The sequence below is a fragment of the Salmo salar genome, chromosome ssa29, assembly GCF_905237065.1.
Source record: "Salmo salar chromosome ssa29, Ssal_v3.1, whole genome shotgun sequence".
In the NCBI taxonomy this organism is placed as follows: Eukaryota; Metazoa; Chordata; class Actinopteri; order Salmoniformes; family Salmonidae; genus Salmo; species Salmo salar.
Window position 1 is genome coordinate 7,077,048 of NC_059470.1, and position 20,269 is coordinate 7,097,316.

The window sequence follows — 20,269 nt, forward strand, 5'->3', positions numbered from 1 at the left end:
GACCCCAGGGGGTCCAGAAGGTAGTCATGAAGCTGCTTTCTTCGTCCAGCTTGCATTGAAGGAATGCATCTCGGGCATCCACCAAGGTGAAAATCCTGGCCTTGGGAAGCTTGTAGAGGACATCCTCTAGTGTCGGCATGATGTAGTGGGATCATTTCAGTGCTTGGTTCAGATGCTTTGGGTCGATGCAGACCCTCAGCTTCTCTGTTTTTTTCACTACGACCATATTGCTGATCCAGTCAGTTGGTTCGGTCACAGATGTCATGTGGCCATCGGCCTCATACTGGTCCAGCTGGGCCTTCACAGCCACTTTCATTGCAAAGTGGAACATTGCGAGGAGCACACTCGACTGGAGTGATGCTCTCATCCACTTCAAAGTGTACCTCCCCAGGCACTGATTTAACCTCTATGGGCACCCTTTGAAAGATAAACATCTCCTTAATCTAACCACGTTTTACGATTTCAAAAAGGTTTTACGGCGAAAGGATAAATTTAGAGTATGTTAGGACAGTACATTTACAAGAGTTGTGTGTAATGTTTTGTCAATTCAAAGACAGGGTCACCAAAACCATAAAACCAGCTAAAATGATGCACTAACCTTTTACAATCTCCATCAGATGACACTCCTAGGACATTATGTTAGACAATGCATGCATTTTTAGTTCTATCAAGTTCATATTTATATCCAAAAACAGCGTTTTACTATGGCATTGATGTTGAGGAAATCGTTTCCCTCCAATAACCGGCAGTCAAGTCAGCACCACAAATTAAATAATTAAAATTAGAAAACATTGGTAAAATATTATATTGTCATTTAAAGAATTATAGATTTACATCTCTTGAACGCAATCAACTTGCCAGATTTAAAAATAACCTTACTGGGAAATCACACTTTGCAATAATCTGAGCACTGCGCCCAGAAAAATACGCGTTGCGATACAGACTAGCCGTCATGTTGGGGAGATCTAAAATCGAAAATACTATGTAAATAATCCATTACCTTTGATTCTCTTCATCAGATGTCACTTCCAGGTATCACAGGTCCATAACGAATGTAGTTTTGTTCAAAAAAGCTCATCATTTATGTCCAAAAATCTCCGTCTTGTTAGCACATGATCTAAGCCCGCCGGACTTCACTTCATGAACGAGGGGAAAAAAAATATATTTACGTTCGTTCAAACATGTCAAACGTTGTATAGCATAAATCATTAGGGCCTTTTTTAACCAGAACATGAATAATATTCAAGGTGGACGAATGCATTCTCTTTTATAACGTATTGGAACGAGGGTACCCAACATGAACTCGCGCGCCAGGTGTCTAATGGGCCATCATCGTTCCATGGCTCTTGTTCGGTCAGATCTCCCCTCCAGAAGACTCAAAACACTTTGTAAAGGCTGGTGACATCTAGTGGAAGCAATAGGAAGTGCCAAAATATTCCTCAGCCCCTGTGTTTTTCAATGGCATAGGTTTAAAGGTAATACAACACATCAGGTATCCACTTCCTGTCAGAAAATGTCTCAGGGTTTTGCCTGCCAAATGAGTTCTGTTATACTCACAGACACCATTCAAACAGTTTTAGAAACTTTAGGGTGTTTTCTATCCATATATAATAAGTATATGCATATTCTAGTTACTGGGTAGGATTAGTAACCAGATTAAATCGGGTACATTTTTTTATCCAGCCGTGCAAATACTGCCCCCTAGCCCCAACAGGTTAACGGGCATGTTGAATACATCATCATATCTGCTGAGTAGTTGTTCTTTGGACAGGGGTCCATGCTGGACACGATCCACAATGTGCAGGTCATTTGGTACAGTGCACTGCATCGGTTCCAGGCGTTCGCATGTAGAGCCTGAGAGGAGAGGATGTTGACTGGTTTTCACAATCTCAAACTCCAGCTTGTGTTTGCGTCCCCGAATAACACATTCGGTCTCAAAGGTGCCCATAGAGCTCATTAGCTCTCCTGAGTACAGCTTTAGTCTAGTGTCGCTGGGCAATAGATGTGTGTCAGGTGCCAGATTGATTTTGTCTTTGTAGCTCATTACGTTGCATGTAGCACCGGAATCCAGTTGACATTGTTGTTGCTTGTTGTGTAATCGTAGTGTCACAAACCATTTTTCCCCTCTTGAGTGTACAGCCCCAATGGATTCATGCATGTAAACGTAACTGCGCCTATACTGTACTTAGCTACAAAAATAACAAACGTGTGGTTTTCGAGCCACTTCTGATACCATGTTTCAGTATGATATATTGGATAAAGTAAATAAAGACAGACACCAATGTCTAGTTCAATAGCCTTGTTCATGCATTGTACAAATCACTACACGCGGAGTCCGGGGAACAGTCCGGCTAGACGATTACCTATCAACTAGACTCCGTAACAGTGGACACGAACCTGCTAATATCGTTTTCCTATTGAACATACTTCTTTCCGTATGAAATATTATATTTTATTACATTTTAGGGTATGTCCTTGTTTTTGAAAGAAAATGACATTTTCTTTCATTAAAATAACATTAAATTGATCAGAAATACATTGTAGACATTGTTAACCTCTCTAGGGCAGGCGGGACGAATTCGTCCCACCTACGTAACAGCCAGTTGAATCCTGTGGCGCGATTTTCAAAACCTTTGAAATGCTATTACTTCAATTTCTCAAACATATGACTATTTTACAACTATTTAAAGACAAGACTTTCGATAATCTAACCACACTGTCCGATTTCAAAAAGGCTTTACAACGAAAGCAAAACATTAGATTATGTCAGCAGAGTACCAAGCCAGAAATAATCAGACACCCATTTTTCAAGCTAGCATATAATGTCACAAAAACCCAGAAGACAGCTAAATGCAGCACTAACCTTTGATGATCTTCATCAGATGACAACCCTAGGACATTATGTTATACAATACATGCATGTTTTGTTCAATCAAGTTCATATTTATATCAAAACCCAGCTTTTTACATTAGCATGTGACGTTCAGAACTAGCATACCCCCCGCAAACTTCCGGCGAATTCACTAACAATTTACTAAATTACTCACGATAAACGTTCACAAAAAGCATAACAATTATTTTAAGAATTATAGATACAGAACTCCTCTATGCACTCGATATGTCCGATTTTAAAATAGTTTTTTGGTGAAAGCACATTTTGCAATATTCTAAGTACATAGCCCAGCCATCACGGGCTAGCTATTTAGACACCCGGCAAGTTTAGCACTCACCAATATCAGATTTACTATTACAAAAGTTTGATTACCTTTTGTTGTCTTCGTCAGAATGCACTCCCAGGACTGCTACTTCAATAACAAATGTTGGTTTGGTCCAAAATAATCCATCGTTATATCCGAATAGCGGCGTTTTGTTCGATGCGTTCCAGAAACCATCCGAAATGGTAAATCAGGGTCGTGCGCATGGCGCAATTCGTGCCAAAAAAACAGGTTAATTTTGTAAATGACTATTGTAGCTGGAAACGGCAGATTTTTTTATGGAATATCTACATATGTGTACAGAGGCCCATTATCAACAACCATCACTCCTGTGTTCCAATGGCACGTTGTGTTAGCTAATCCAAGTTTGTAATTTTAGAAGGATAGTTGATCATTTGATAACCCTTTTGCAATTATGTTGTGCTGATTAACCTGTTAGGGCTAGGGGGCAGTATTGACACAGCCGGATAAAAAACGTACCCGATTTAATCTGGATACTACTCCTGCCCAGTAAGAAGAATATGCATATAATTATTGGCTTTGGATAGAAAACACCCTAAAGTTTCTAAAACTGTTTGAATGGTGTCTGTGAGTATAACAGAACTCATATGGCAGGCCAAAACCTGAGAAGATTCCATGCAGGAAGTGGCCTGTCTGACAAATTGTGTTTCATCTTGGCTCTTTTTATTGAACACTGAGGATCTTTGCAATAACGTGACACTTCCTACGGCTCCCATAGGCTCTCAGAGCCCGGGAAAAAGCTGAACGATATCGAGGCAGGCTCTGGCTGAAACACATTATCGCTTTTGGCAAGTGGACGATCAGAGTACTATGGGCTTAGGCGCGTGCCCGAGTCGACCGAATGCTTTATTTTCTTTCGTCTGTTTACCTAAACGCAGATTCCCGGTCGGAATATTATCGCTTTTTTATGAGAAAAATGGCATAAAAATTGATTTTAAACAGCGGTTGACATGCTTCGAAGTACGGTAATGGAATATTTAGATTTTTTTTGTCACGAATTGCGCCATGCTCGTCACCCTTATTTACCCTTTCGGATAGTGTCTTGAACGCACGAACAAAACGCCGCTGTTTGGATATAACTACGGATTATTTTGAACCAAACCAACATTTGTTATCCTCTCTGGGCTAGGCGGGACGTAATCGTCCCACCTACGTAACAGCCAGTGTAATCCAGTGGCGCGATTTTCAAATACCTTAAAATCCTATTACTTCAATTTCTCAAACATAGGACTATTTTACAGCTATTTAAAGACAAGACTCTCGTTAATCTAACCACACTGTCCGATTTCAAAAAGGCTTTACAACGAAAGCAAAACATTAGATTATGTCAGCAGAGTACCAAGCCAGAAATAATCAGACACCCATTTTTCAAGCTAGCATATAATGTCACAAAAACCCAGAAGACAGCTAAATGCAGCACTAACCTTTGATGATCTTCATCAGATGACAACCCTAGGACATTATGTTATACAATACATGCATGTTTTGTTCAATCAAGTTCATATTTATATCAAAAACCAGCTTTTTACATTAGCATGTGACGTTCAGAACTAGCATACCCCCCGCAAACTTCCGGCGAATTCACTAACAATTTACTAAATTACTCACGATAAACGTTCACAAAAAGCATAACAATTATTTTAAGAATTATAGATACAGAACTCCTCTATGCACTCGATATGTCCGATTTTAAAATAGTTTTTTGGTGAAAGCACATTTTGCAATATTCTAAGTACATAGCCCAGCCATCACGGGCTAGCTATTTAGACACCCGGCAAGTTTAGCACTCACCAATATCAGATTTACTATTACAAAAGTTTGATTACCTTTTGTTGTCTTCGTCAGAATGCACTCCCAGGACTGCTACTTCAATAACAAATGTTGGTTTGGTCCAAAATAATCCATCGTTATATCCGAATAGCGGCGTTTTGTTCGTGCGTTCCAGAAACCATCCGAAATGGTAAATCAGGGTCGTGCGCATGGCGCAATTCGTGCCAAAAAAAACAGGTTAATTTTGTAAATGACTATTGTAGCTGGAAACGGCAGATTTTTTTATGGAATATCTACATATGTGTACAGAGGCCCATTATCAACAACCATCACTCCTGTGTTCCAATGGCACGTTGTGTTAGCTAATCCAAGTTTGTAATTTTAGAAGGATAGTTGATCATTTGATAACCCTTTTGCAATTATGTTGTGCTGATTAACCTGTTAGGGCTAGGGGGCAGTATTGACACAGCCGGATAAAAAACGTACCCGATTTAATCTGGATACTACTCCTGCCCAGTAACTAGAATATGCATATAATTATTGGCTTTGGATAGAAAACACCCTAAAGTTTCTAAAACTGTTTGAATGGTGTCTGTGAGTATAACAGAACTCATATGGCAGGCCAAAACCTGAGAAGATTCCATGCAGGAAGTGGCCTGTCTGACAAATTGTGTTTCATCTTGGCTCTTTTTATTGAACACTGAGGATCTTTGCAATAACGTGACACTTCCTACGGCTCCCATAGGCTCTCAGAGCCCGGGAAAAAGCTGAACGATATCGAGGCAGGCTCTGGCTGAAACACATTATCGCTTTTGGCAAGTGGACGATCAGAGTACTATGGGCTTAGGCGCGTGCCCGAGTCGACCGAATGCTTTATTTTCTTTCGTCTGTTTACCTAAACGCAGATTCCCGGTCGGAATATTATCGCTTTTTATGAGAAAAATGGCATAAAAATTTGATTTTAAACAGCGGTTGACATGCTTCGAAGTACGGTAATGGAATATTTAGATTTTTTTGTCACGAATTGCGCCATGCTCGTCACCCTTATTTACCCTTTCGGATAGTGTCTTGAACGCATACGAACAAAACGCCGCTGTTTGGATATAACTACGGATTATTTTGAACCAAACCAACATTTGTTATCCTCTCTGGGCTAGGCGGGACGTAATCGTCCCACCTACGTAACAGCCAGTGTAATCCAGTGGCGCGATTTTCAAATACCTTAAAATCCTATTACTTCAATTTCTCAAACATAGGACTATTTTACAGCTATTTAAAGACAAGACTCTCGTTAATCTAACCACACTGTCCGATTTCAAAAAGGCTTTACAACGAAAGCAAAACATTAGATTATGTCAGCAGAGTACCAAGCCAGAAATAATCAGACACCCATTTTTCAAGCTATCATATAATGTCACAAAACCCCAGAAGACAGCTAAATGCAGCACTAACCTTTGATGATCTTCATCAGATGACAACCCTAGGACATTATGTTATACAATACATGCATGTTTTGTTCAATCAAGTTCATATTTATATCAAAAAACAGCTTTTTACATTAGCATGTGACGTTCAGAACTAGCATACCCCCCGCAAACTTCCGGGGAATTTACTAACAATTTACTAAATTACTCACGATAAACGTTCACAAAAAGCATAACAATTATTTTAAGAATTATAGATACAGAACTCCTCTATGCACTCGATATGTCCGATTTTAAAATAGCTTTTTGGTGAAAGCACATTTTGCAATATTCTAAGTACATAGCCCAGCCATCACGGGCTAGCTATTTAGACACCCGGCAAGTTTAGCCTTCACCAAAATCAGATTTACTATAACAAAAATGTTATTACCTTTGTTGTCTTCGTCAGAATGCACTCCCAGGACTTCTACTTCAATAACAAATGTTGGTTTGGTCCCAAATAATCCATCGTTATATCCAAATAGCGGCGTTTTGTTCGTGCGTTCCAGAAACTATCCGAAATGGTAAATCAGGCGCAAAACATGCATGTATTTAAATCTAATGTTTTGCTTTCGTTGTAAAGCCTTTTTGAAATCGGACAGTGTGGTTAGATTAACGAGAGTCTTATCTTTAAAATGGTGTAAAATAGTCATATGTTTGAAAAATTGAAGTTTTTGCATTTTTGAGGAATTTGAATAACGCGCCACGGGATTACACTGGCTGTTGAGCGTCCCACCTAGCCCATAGAGGTTAACCCCTGTGCGGCCTCCGTCCCGTATGCGGAGGCCGCACAGGGGTTAAAAATCATATCGCCATTAGCATAACAAAATTTTATAATTAAAAAAATAAAAAAATAAATTCATATTATATCGTTTTATAGATAAACCTCTCCTGAATCGAACCACGTTGTCCGATTTCAAAAAGGCTTTACAGCAAAAGCAAAACATTAGATTATGTTAGAGAAGTATATCGTAAAAGTAGCCACATAGCCATTTTCCGACCAACCACATGCATCACAAATAACCAAAAAACAGCTAAATGCAGCACTAACCTTTGACAATCTTCATCAGATGACACACCTAGGACATCATGTTACACAATACATGCATTCTTTTGTTCGATAAAGATCATATTTATATATAAAAACAGCATTTTACATCGGTGCGTAACGTTGACTAACTATTTTCCCTCAAATGCATCCGATGAAACAGAGCTACAATTTACTAAATTACTATTCGAAAACATTTTTAAAATGTAATATTGTCATTCTAAGATGAATATCTCTTGAAAGCACCTGTAATGCCAGATTTAAAATTAACTTTACTGGGTAATCATACTTTGCGATGAAAGGGGATGCGATACTCTGAAAAATAGGCTAACGTTACAGGTCAGCGCCATCTTGGAACAATCGCATATCACATCTAGTCTTGTATACTATTGTCAATAATCCCTTACCTTTGGTTGTCTTCATCAGAAAGCGCTTCCAGGAATCCCAGATCCACAACAAATGTATTTTTGTTTGAAAAAATTACTCCATTATGTTCCAAGAGCTTGTTCTTGTTAGCGCGTCTGAAGGCTGATCCAAATGATCCGTCGGCCACGGGACAGCCATTTCGAGAAAATGCATTTTTTTCCCATTTAGGTTTGTTCAAACATGTCAAACGTTGTATAACATAAATCTTCAGGGCGTTTTTCAACAAGAGAGCCAATAAGATTCGAGGGGGACGATTGCATTGTGTTTCAAAACATTTCGAAAGGGGAGGGTAACCAGGGGCGTCGGCGTCATAATGGTGATGGCCCTCTCCGTGTGACCACGTTCCACAGCGTCTCATTCATTCAGTTTTAACAGTAGAAGGCTCAAATCACTTTGTGAAGACTGGGGACATCTAGTGGAGGCAATAGGAAGTGCTCAATGAACCATAGCTCACGGTGTGATTAATAGGCAACGTGATGAAGTTGAATTCGCAATTCAGAATTCCACTTCCTGTTTCGATCTGTCTCGGGGTTTTGACTGCCATATGAGTTCTGTTATACTCACAGACACCATTCAAACAGTTTTAGAAACTTTAGGGTGTTTTCTATCCACAAGTATTAATTATATGCATATCCTATCTTCTGAGTTTGAGTAGGAGGCCATTTAAAATGGGCACGAATTTTTTTCAAAAATCGCTTTAGCGCCCCCTATCCTAGGGGAACGCCAAGAGGTTAAGCAGCTTTGGGGCAGGACATTTTACTCTTTACCAATCAGTTCCCTCTGACAAAACCCCAGTCATCTAACCATTGGCTGGATTGGTCCATCAATCAAATCTCAGGAAGTAGCTACCCACATGAGCAAGAGAGGCTAGGTAAATGAAACCAAAACGATCTACATGAAGGTAGTCGTCGATATAAATGCCATTATTTATCTAGCTATCTAAATTGAAACTGTTGTGGGAAAGCTAGCTAGCTAACTCCCACCATCAACACCGCAGTGTAGTTAATGTTAGCTCGGTTTCTAGAAAATAAAATCGACATATTTGCTAGCTATATTATAAAGACTTTTCAACACTACTTCATTGCACTGCCTATTTATTGATGAATTGGTGACTGAAACAGTTGGCGAGAAAAATGCCCCTCCCAATTTCACTGCTAATAGACTAGTAAGCTGTATTGGTTGCGTATCATTTGGCTGATGTGCACATTTACATGAGTGTTTAATTAGCCTAGTTATCCAAATTACTGACTGACTAGGCGTATTGTAATTAATGCTTTGTTGTTTTTGCATTTCTGGTGGAGAGGGAGTAAGATCATGAGATAGCATTCTGCCAGACAACCACAGAACCCTAGAGGTGTTAGTCAATGCCTATGAACTGGATATTGTATATGAATTGCCCATTTATATCAATGACACTAACAAAATAGTTGGTTTGTTCAGCTACATGTGCAGTAAATGCTAACACGCCATTGGTGATGAAAGGTACATAATGTATTTTATTGTCATCTCGCTATCAGGCTACTGCATGCTGTGACAAAGGCCTGGATGGTGACACATCTGCTTTGAGCTGCCTGACTGAATACTGGGGCCTTCAGTGCTACCTTCCCTTTGATTACAGTAAGTCTCCTTATCTGTCTTGTAGCCATTTAACATGTACTGTATGTAACCACTCAAATTCATACAAACTGCTACAAACACAAGAACTGACTTATAGTCACATGTTCCTGGCTGCGTTTAGACAGGCAGCCCAATTCTGATATGTTTTTACCAGTCACATCAGATCTGTTCACATCAGATATTTTTCAGAGATTATCTGATTGGTCAAAAGACCAATTAGTGAGAAGAAAAAAAATCTGACTTGGGCTGCCTGTCTAAACACAGCCTGTATGTCCTACTCGTCAGTCTTGTCTGGGATATATATTTTAGTTGGCACACCTGTGTGCTGTATTATATACACTAATAAAAATGTATTCACCCTGGATATGAGACTTGATTTTGGACATTTTTGAATCGTAAACTCTAAGTATTGGCAGATGTTTAAATTACCATACTAGTTAGTAAAAATGAGAAGAACAACAGGCAAACATTTTTTTTCTTTTGTAGCCGATTAAAAAATGTACATGAGTCGTTTGTACAAAACTTTATTGCATTTGGTGGTAATCCCCCAAATTGGATCATGTAAAGCCTTGTGTTGAGCTGTCCATCAGAAAAGTTGCAAAGACTATCCATCAACCATAAAAAAAATTAAACATCATTTTTCTTCACCAAACAGCTGTGTTGGACATGCATTTCATGCATTTTGGTTTGAAGGTAGCCTTACTCTGTGGTTCAACTTGTATCTTCATGTCTGTTTTACAGTTTCATAAGATTGATCAAGTTGTAAGCAGTTTACTTTTAGCTAGCTAGTGTATTTGCAGTGCCTGCATGTGCATTGCTTGCTCTTTGGGGTTTTACGCTCGGTTTTTGTTTACACACTTTGTGACAACTGCTGATGTAAAACGGGCTTTATAAATAAATGTGATTGATAGATTGACATTACAGAGAGTGCAGACTGAGTGCCTTGCTGGGTGATGCTGCCTCCTTGGAGGAGTGGCGCTATCACAAACTGCCGGCTCAAGGGTAAGCACCTTGACATAAAAATGTACCCCCTTGCTTTGTATTGTTTCTGTAACACAGCTGGTTGCAATTGTTCTTTTTGCATTATTTGTTGATGAGGTTGTACATAGAACAGCACACAGACACACATTCATGTGCGTGCACAAACACACAAATACACTCCCCACACACACATAAAAGCTCAAATTTAAGTTGGTAATAATGAGGGGTATAGAAGTCGCCTGCCTGCCTGCCAACCCCCTCACATGCACACACACACCTCTTTCACCAGGCAGTGGGTTGGATGCAGCTGCAGCCCTGACTGCTTGCCTGGCTGCCGCAGAGGGAGGTTTGGTTTCTAAGGAACTGGAACCAGCGGGGTAGAGGCTGGACCCGCTATGCTCTGGCTCCACTCTGCCTCCACGCTGGAGATATTGTGACTTCTTAGCATGTCAGGCGTCCCCTAGCAGTCTGATAATTCCGGCGTGGCCCTGGTGAGAGGAAGCCTTTTCCCCATGCTGTTTCCCATTGCTAAAAGGTCCAGTCCAGATGCTAAATTGCAGGCTTTGTTTTGCTCCTGGGGTGTGGATTTTTGTCACCACGGTTGTGTAGTGGGGAGACGATCACAACACACCAAACCACATACATACACGCACACACACAGGGCAATGACTCAGAGTGAATCAAATGAAGAAGTTTTTCCTGTGTTCACCACCAGAGCCACTTCAGCAGAAGCCTACAGTCCAAAATAAATCTCTCTCTATAGACACATGCACACACACACCAGCCATTCCACATATGGTGCACATAAACATTGATATAAACACATAACACTTAACATCACCCAGCAGGCTCGTTATAACTTTGGAAGCAGATATATCCGGGTTGCCTAATGCACTGCTACAGCACTGTTTATGACAACACAGCTACTGTGTGAGTGCAAGTGTGAGTGTGTGTTTATGATCAGCACAGCAACTGTTGGTTTCAGACAGTCAAAACCTTTCTACCACTATCATAACAAAATATCATAATTGGGGAACTTCCAACAGTGTGGATGGTGATGGTTATGGGAACCTGGAGTAAAGTAATGAGCGTTAGCAGCTGACAGGCACAGATGGTGGAGTATATATAATACGCTTTGAGTTTTAGCCTGCACTGTAAAACATTTATTGTAATTTATTTAACAGTACAGATACTGTAATCCGTTTTACAATAATCAATTTTACGGTACCAAAAATGTTACTGTAATCTAAATTACAGTATATTACTGGACTTACACATGCTGTTACATATTACCCAGTGTTCTTTGCAAGTTTTCATTTTGGTAATTTAGCAGGCGCTCTTGTCTTTAGCAACTTACAGTCTATCAGGTAAGACCCAAATGCAGACTGTGTTGAAGTAACTACAACAACAACAACGTTGCCCACTCCAGAGTAGTGGGCAACGGTACAGGCAGGCAGGCCTCTTTTGGTACAGGGAGGACAGTTGACTCCCCCCCAATCCACCCTGTGTGTAAAGGGTTGTAAAAACTCTAAAATTCCAGGAGAGTCTCTGGCCACATGGCCCATAGAGAGACACAGGAAATTCTTCCAACTCATAGAATTGGAGAGCCAAGCGACATTTTGTGTGTGCTGGAGAAGGTATGGAAGATTGGTGAAGAATCCAGCTACGAACTGATCCGCTTGGTACAATTTTGTGATACTCAGAAGAGACAATATAGCCATATTACCATAAAACTGTTTATATAATAGACTCAGCTTAAGACTTGCATCATATGGGTGTATGGAATGTATTAATAAGGATAAAGCTTTTGTAAGACATTGAGATGCTATTGTACTGATGTAATGTGATCGAATTGTATTTCTGTAACCAAATCTAACTCAGTCACAGGCACGCCCCCAGGGACCCATACAGGACCAGGCATCATTTGACAAGCCTGTTCTATGGGCACTATAAAACACCCCCTGATTTACATTTCTTGAGACCAGGCCTACACTCTATGGCCAGAGGTTTGACCATCCAAGTACTCTACTGAAAGTGAACTATACCACGTGGTTAAATTTTAGACTATCAGGACCGACAGAATAAGAACAAGTCTTTGATATTAATTATTAGTCTGCAGCTAAGTAAATTATATCATCGAACGCGAAGACCAACAAAACAACCATTCTATGATGACATTAATGAATGTCGCTCTGAAAGATCCATTCTAACCGAGAGTGAGAGAGAGAGAGATCATTCACCAAGAGAATCTGTGTTCCAACATCAAGCCTGTGGTGCCTCTGTTTAGCCATCTATGGAATTCTTCCATTTGTGGTCAATTAGATATTCAACAGACACAATTAGTTGCAATGTGTAACCTTTCTTTAACTTGGCAAGTCAGTTAAGAACAAATTCTTATTTACAATGACAGCCTACCAGGGAACATTGGGTTAACTGCCTTGTTCAGGTGTAGAAATACATATTTCTACCTTGTCAGCTCAGGGATTCAATCCAGCAACCTTTCGCTTACTGGCCCAACGCTCTAACCACTAGGCTACCTGCCGCCCCAAATGCACATCTGAAAAACATAACTGAAATGGTAGGATAAATTGTAAATTGGCACTCCACTCAAAGGTTGCCGACCCCTGGTGTATACAATGGTAGGACTACAATAGTATTCACTGTAGTATTTTTACAAACTGAAGTATAAATACTGTAGTATGTAGTGCAGTATACTGTAGTATTTACAGTTTATTATAATATAATTATTGTTGTAAAATCGGAGTATATACTATAGTAATTACTGTAGTGTTTTCTGAAGTGTTTTTGTTTTACTATCATTGACATAGAAGTGGGGGGCTTTCTCCTTGAGGAAACTTACTGAAGAAATACTAAAAGAGCAAATTTTGTATAACCTGTATGTAGTAGAGTTCAGAGATTCTGCTCTTTTCTATAACCATAGGGCACTTAATATATGCTTTAAACTTGGCATGTAAGTTTCTCACTTACAGGTAGCACAAATTGGGATATGGGGAAGGGGAATAGTCAGGGTATGCTAGGTAAATACTGTAGTATTACTATAGTTTGTTTATGTAGTGTTTTTGCAGTTTTGTTTCTACAGAATTCTATAGTAAACTGTAGTATTTTGTTATCAAATCAAATTTATTTATATAGCCCTTCGTACATCAGCTGATATCTCAAAGTGCTGTACAGAAACCCAGCCTAAAACCCCAAACAGCAAGCAAAGCATGTGAAAGAAGCACGGTGGCTAGGAAAAACTCCCTAGGAAAAACTCCCTAGAAAGGCCAAAAACCTAGGAAGAAACCTAGAGAGGAACCAGGCTATGAGGGGTGGCCAGTCCTCTTCTGGCTGTGCAGGGTGGATATTATAACAGAACATGGTCAAGATGTTAAAATGTTCATAAATGACCAGCATGGTCAAATAATAATAATCATAGTAGTTGTCGAGGGTGCAACAAGCACGTCCGGTGAACAGGTCAGGGTTCCATAGCCGCAGGCAGAACAGTTGAAACTGGAGCAGCAGCACGGCCAGGTGGACTGGGGACAGCAAGGAGTCATCATACCAGGTAGTCCTGAGGCATGGTCCTAGGGCTCAGGTCCTCCGAGAGAAAGAGAGAAAGAGAGAAAGAGAGAATTAGAGAGAGCATATTTAAATTCATACAGGACACCGAATAAGACAAGAGAAATACTCCAGATGTAACAGACTGACCCTAGCCCCCCGACACATAAACTACTGCAGCATAAATACTGGAGGCTGAGACAGGAGGGATCAGAAGACACTGTGGCCCCATCCGATGATACCCCCGGACAGGGCCAAACAGGCAGGATATAACCCAAATCAAAAATCAAATCAAATTTATTTTTATATAGCCCTTCGTACATCAGCTGATATTCTCAAAGTGCTGTACAGAAACCCAGCCTAAAACCCCAAACAGCAAGCAAAGCATGTGAAAGAAGCACGGTGGCTAGGAAAAACTCCCTAGGAAAAACTCCCTAGAAAGGCCAAAAACCTAGGAAGAAACCTAGAGAGGAACCAGGCTATGAGGGGTGGCCAGTCCTCTTCTGGCTGTGCAGGGTGGATATTATAACAGAACATGGTCAAAATGTTAAAATGTTAAAATGTTCATAAATGACCAGCATGGTCAAATAATAATAATCATAGTAGTTGTCGAGGGTGCAACAAGCACGTCCGGTGAACAGGTCAGGGTTCCATAGCCGCAGGCAGAACAGTTGAAACTGGAGCAGCAGCACGGCCAGGTGGACTGGGGACAGCAAGGAGTCATCATACCAGGTAGTCCTGAGGCATGGTCCTAGGGCTCAGGTCCTCCGAGAGAAAGACAGAAAGAGAGAAAGAGAGAATTAGAGAGAGCATATTTAAATACACACAGGACACCGGATAAGACAAGAGAAATACTCCAGATGTAACAGACTGACCCTAGCCCCCGACACATAAACTACTGCAGCATAAATACTGGAGGCTGAGACAGGAGGGATCAGAAGACACTGTGGCCCCATCCGATGATACCCCGGACAGGGCCAAACAGGCAGGATATAACCCCACCCACTTTGCCAAAGCACAGCCCCCACACCACTAGAGGGATGTCTCCAACCACCAACTTACCGTCCTAAGACAAGGCCGAGTATAGCCCACAACGATCTCCGCCATGGCACAACCCAAGGGGGGGCGCCAACCCAGACAGGAAGACCACGTCAGTGACTCAACCCACTCAAGTGACGCACCCCTCCCATGGACGGCATGGAAGAACACCAGTAGGCCAGTGACTCAGCCTCTGTAAAAGGGTTAGAGGCAGAGAATCCCAGTGGAAAGAGGGGAACCGGCAAGGCAGAGACAGCAAGGGCGGTTCGTTGCTCCAGCCTTTCCGTTCACCTTCACACTCCTGGGCCAGACTATACTTAATCATAGGACCTACTGAAGAGATAAGTCTTCAGTAAAGACTTAAAGGTTGAGACTGAGTCTGCGTCTCTCACATTGGTAGGCAGACCATTCCATAAAAATGGAGCTCTATAGGAGAAAGCCCTACCTCCAGCCGTTTGCTTAGAAATTCTAGGGACAATTAGGAGGCCTGCGTCTTGTGACCGTAGCGTACGTGTAGGTATGTACGGCAGGACCAAATCGGAAAGATAGGTAGGAGCAAGCCCATGTAATGCTTTGTAGGTTAGCAGTAAAACCTTGAAATCAGCCCTTGCCTTAACAGGAAGCCAGTGTAGGGAGGCTAACACTGGAGTAATATGATCAAATTTTTTGGTTCTAGTCAGGATTCTAGCAGCCGTATTTAGCACTAACTGAAGTTTATTTAGTGCTTTATCCGGGTAGCCGGAAAGTAGAGCATTGCAGTAGTCCAGCCTAGAAGTAACAAAAGCATGGATTAATTTTTCTGCGTCATTTTTGGACAGAAAATTTCTGATTTTTGCAATGTTACGTAGATGGAAAAAAGCTGTCCTTGAAACAGTCTTGATATGTTCTTCAAAAGAGAGATCAGGGTCCAGAGTAACGCCGAGGTCCTTCACAGTTTTATTTGAGACGACTGTACAACCATCCAGATTAATTGTCAGATTCAACAGAAGATCTCTTTGTTTCTTGGGACCTAGAACAAGCATCTCTGTTTTGTCCGAGTTTAAAAGTAGAAAGTTTGCAGCCATCCACTTCTTTATGTCTGAAACACAGGCTTCTAGCGAGGGCAATTTTGGGGCTTCACCATGTTTCATTGAAATGTACAGCTGTGTGTCGTCTGCATAGCAGTGAAATTTAACATTATGTTTTCGAATGACATCCCCAAGAGGTAAAATATATAGTGAACCCCACCCACTTTGCTAAAGCACAGCCCCCACACCACTAGAGGGATGTCTCCAACCACCAACTTACCGTCCTAAGACAAGGCCGAGTATAGCCCACAACGATCTCCGCCATGGCACAACCCAAGGGGGGGCGCCAACCCAGACAGGAAGACCACGTCAGTGACTCAACCCACTCAAGTGACGCACCCCTCCCATGGACGGCATGGAAGAACACCAGTAAGCCAGTGACTCAGCCCCTGTAAAAGGGTTAGAGGCAGAGAATCCCAGTGGAAAGAGGGGAACCGGCAAGGCAGAGACAGCAAGGGCGGTTCGTTGCTCCAGCCTTTCCGTTCACCTTCACACTCCTGGGCCAGACTATACTTAATCATAGGACCTACTGAAGAGATAAGTCTTCAGTAAAGACTTAAAGGTTGAGACTGAGTCTGCGTCTCTCACATTGGTAGGCAGACCATTCCATAAAAATTGAGCTCTATAGGAGAAAGCCCTACCTCCAGCCGTTTGCTTAGAAATTCTAGGGACAATTAGGAGGCCTGCGTCTTGTGACCGTAGCGTACGTGTAGGTATGTACGGCAGGACCAAATCGGAAAGATAGGTAGGAGCAAGCCCATGTAATGCTTTGTAGGTTAGCAGTAAAACCTTGAAATCAGCCCTTGCCTTAACAGGAAGCCAGTGTAGGGAGGCTAGCACTGGAGTAATATGATCAAACTTTTTGGTTCTAGTCAGGATTCTAGCAGCCGTATTTAGCACTAACTGAAGTTTATTTAGTGCTTTATCCGGGTAGCCGGAAAGTAGAGCATTGCAGTAGTCCAGCCTAGAAGTAACAAAAGCATGGATTAATTTTTCTGCGTCATTTTTGGACAGAAAGTTTCGGATTTTTGCAATGTTACGTAGATGGAAAAAAGCTGTCCTTGAAACAGTCTTGATATGTTCTTCAAAAGAGAGATCAGGGTCCAGAGTAACGCCGAGGTCCTTCACAGTTTTATTTGAGACGACTGTACAACCATCCAGATTAATTGTCAGATTCAACAGAAGATCTCTTTGTTTCTTGGGACCTAGAACAAGCATCTCTGTTTTGTCCGAGTTTAAAAGTAGAAAGTTTGCAGCCATCCACTTCTTTATGTCTGAAACACAGGCTTCTAGCGAGGGCAATTTTGGGGCTTCACCATGTTTCATTGAAATGTACAGCTGTGTGTCGTCCGCATAGCAGTGAAATTTAACATTATGTTTTCGAATGACATCCCCAAGAGGTAAAATATATAGTGAAAACAATAGTGGTCCTAAAATGGAACCTTGAGGAACACCGAAATGTACAATTGATTTGTCAGAGGACAAACCATTCACAGAGACAAACTGATATCTTTCCGACAGATAAGATCTAAACCAGGCCAGAACTTGTCCATGTAGACCAATTTGGGTTTCCAATCTCTCCAAAAGAATGTGGTGATCGATGGTATCAAAAGCGGTACTAAGATCTAGGAGCACGAGGACAGATGCAGAGCCTCGGTCTGACGTCATTAAAAGGTCATTTACCACCTTCACAAGTGCAGTCTCAGTGCTATGATGGGGTCTAAAACCAGACTGAAGCGTTTCGTATACATTGTTTGTCTTCAGGAAGGCAGTGAGTTGCTGTGCAACAGCTTTTTCAAAATTTTTTGAGAGGAATGGAAGATTCGATATAGGCCGATAGTTTTTTATAATTTCTGGATCAAGATTCGGCTTTTTCAAGAGAGGCTTTATTACTACCACTTTTAGTGAGCTTGGTACACATCCGGTGGATAGAGAGCCGTTTATTATGTTCAACATAGGAGGGCCAAGCACAGGAAGCAGCTCTTTCAGTAGTTTAGTTGGAATAGGGTCCAGTATGCAGCTTGAGGGTTTGGAGGCCATGATTATTTTCATCATTGTGTCAAGAGATATAGTACTAAAACGCTTTAGTATCTCCCTTGATCCTAGGTCCTGGCAGAGTTGTGTAGACTCAGGACAATGGAGCTTTGGAGGAATACCCAGATTTAACCTCTATGGGCTAGGCGGGACGAATTCGTCCCACCTACGTAACAGCCAGTCTAATCCAGTGGCGCGATTTTTGAATCGTTTGAAATACTATTACTTCAATTTCTCAAACATATGACTATTTTACAGCTATTTAAAGACAAGACTCTCGTTTATCTAACCACACTGTCCGATTTCAAAAAGGCTTTACAACGAAAGCAAAACATTAGATTATGTCAGGAGAGTGCCCAGCCAGAAATAATCAGACACCCATTTTTCAAGCTAGCATATAATGTCACCAAAAACCCAAACCACAGCTAAATGCAGCACTAACCTTTTATGATCTTCATCAGATGACACACCTAGGACATTATGTTATACAATACATACATGTCTGTTCAATCAAGTTCATATTTATATCAAAAACAGCTTTTACATTAGCATGTGACGTTCAGAAAAAGCATACCCCCCGCAAACTTCCGGGGAATTTACTAACAGTTTGCTAAATTACTCACGATAAACGTTCACAAAAAGCATAACAATTATTTTAAGAATTATAGATACATTACTCCTCTATGCACTCGATATGTCCGATTTTAAAATAGCTTTTCGGATGAAGCACATTTTGCAATATTCTAAGTACATAGCCCAGCCATCACGGCTAGCTATTTAGACACCCGGCAAGATTAGCCTTCACCATAATCACATTTCCTATAAGAAAAATGTCTTACCTTCTTCGTCAGAATGCACTCCCAGGACTTCTACTTCAATAACAAATGTAGGTTTGGTCCCAAATAATCCATAGTTATATCCAAATAGCGTCGTTTTGTTCGTGCGTTCTAGACACTATACGAATGGTAATCCACGGTCGTGCGCATGGCGCATGGCGTGACAAAAAATGTCTAAATATTCCATTACCGTACTTCGAAGCATGTCAACCGCTGTTTAAAACCAATTTTTATGCCATTTATCTCGTGAAAAGCGATAATATTCCGACCGGGAATCTGCAATAAACTAAACAGCCTAATGAAAATACTCCACGGGGGCTAATCGCAGCACGCGCCTCATTCCATTGTCACCTAATGGGACACTTGAATAAGGTGATAATCTGTTTCAGCCTGAGGCTGCCTCGTCAACCTTCATGATTTTCCCGGGTCCTGAGAGCCTATTGGAGCCCTGGGAATTGTCACGTTACAGCTAAGATCCTTACTCTTCAATAAACAGATGCAAGACGCACGACTCCTTGTCAAACAGGCCACTTCCTGCATGAAACCTTGTCAGGTTTTTGCCTGCCATAGGAGTTCTGTTATACTCACAGACACCATTCAAACAGTTTTAGAAACTTTAGGGTGTTTTCTATCCAAACCTGAACAATAATATGCATATTCTAGCTTCTGAGTTGGTGTAGGAGGCAGTTAAAAATGGGCACATATTTTTTCCAAAATTCTCAATACTGCCCCCTAGCCCAAACAGGTTAAAGAGGAGTCTGCAATTTGCTTTCTAATGATCATGATCTTTTCCTCAAAGAAGTTCATGAATTTATTACTGCTGAAGTGAAAGCCATCCTCCATTTGCGAAGGCTGCTTTTTAGTTAGCTTTGCGACAGTATCAAAAATAAATTTCGGATTGTTCTTATTTTCCTCAATTAACCTGTTAGGGCTAGGGGGCAGCATTTGCACGTCTGGATAAAAAAAATGTACCCGATTTAATCTGGTTACTAATCCTACCCAGTAACTAGAATATGCATATACTTATTATATATGGATAGAAAACACTCTAAAGTTTCTAAAACTGTTTGAATGGTGTCTGTGAGTATAACAGAACTCATTTGGCAGGCAAAACCCTGAGACATTTTCTGACAGGAAGTGGATACCTGATGTGTTGTATTACCTTTAAACCTATCCCATTGAAAACACAGGGGCT